We start from the raw sequence: 1274 nt of genomic DNA, 5'->3' as shown, positions 1-1274 counted from the left end.
AGGAGAAGGAAGGGAAAAATGAAGGGGGGGGGAATTGGAGGGAGAGATGAACCATGAGACTATGGACTCTGAGAAACAAACAGCGTTTTAGAGGGAAGGGGGGAGGAGGGATTGGTTAGCCCGGTGATGGGTATTAAGGAGGGCACGTAGCGCATGGACCACTGGTTGTTATACGAAAACAATGGATCGTGGATCACCACATCAAAAACCAATTTTGTACTGTATGGTGACTAACATATCATAATAAAATTTAAAAAAAAATTGCCTGGCTCTGAGGGCAGTGGGGCTTCTACTTGCAGTTCAACAGGACTGTATATATTTGAATTCTTTTTTTAAAGGTTTTATTTACTTGAGCGAGAGATAGCGTGCGCATGTGTATGCACCAGTGGGGAGAGGGGCAGAGAAACAACCAGACTCCTCGCTGAGCACAGAGCCTGATGTGGGACTCAACCTCAGGACTCTGAGATCATGACCTGAGCTGAAGTCAGACGCTTAACTGACTGAGCCACCCAGGCACCCCGGGACTGTATGTATCTGTATTCTTTAAAAGCTGCTGAGGGTCTGGCTTCCAAACCATCTGAATGGAACTGCTGACTGAGATCCTCCCCTTTGTGAAACTGACTGGTCTTGGCACACCCTAAACTACTGGGACGTATTAAAACTAAAATAGGCTGGGGTGCCTGGGTGGCTCAGTCGGTTAAGCATTTGCTTTCAGCTCAGGTCATGATCTCAGGGTCCTGGGATCAAGCCCCGTGTCAGGCTCTCTGCTCAGTGGGGAGCCTGCTTCTCACCTGCCTCTCTGCCTACTTTGCCGGCTGGCTCTCTCTGTGTCAAATAAATAAATAAAATCTTAAAAAATAAATAAATAAACAAAAGTAAAGGAGGCTGCCTGGAAAATCACAAAGATTTAAAAGACAACCAAGAGCTTAACAGGGTTGAATGGTAAGTTTTATCACCTACTTAATGTCCTACACAAAACCAACCCTTCAAGACTGGGAGAGGTGTTTGTTTCATCTTATGCATAGAAACTGACAGGAGAGACAAGCACAATGAGCAAACATATGAATATGTTCTAAACAAAAGAACAGATAAACCCTTGGGAAAAAACTTCAAGGAAACTGAGTTAAATAATTTACCTGATGAAGAGTGCAAAGTAACAGTCATAAAGATGCTCATCTAATTTGGGACAAGAATGAATGAACTACATGAGAACTTCAACAAAGAGACAGAAAATATGAGTTCCACACAGAATTCGGAGAACTGAAGAACACAAT

This window comes from Leptonychotes weddellii, chromosome 4 (assembly GCF_054177405.1).
Source record: "Leptonychotes weddellii isolate Sample4059 chromosome 4, ASM5417740v2, whole genome shotgun sequence".
Taxonomy (NCBI): Eukaryota; Metazoa; Chordata; class Mammalia; order Carnivora; family Phocidae; genus Leptonychotes; species Leptonychotes weddellii.
The sequence above is the reverse complement of the archived record's forward strand: the minus strand, read 5'-3'. Positions refer to the sequence as shown.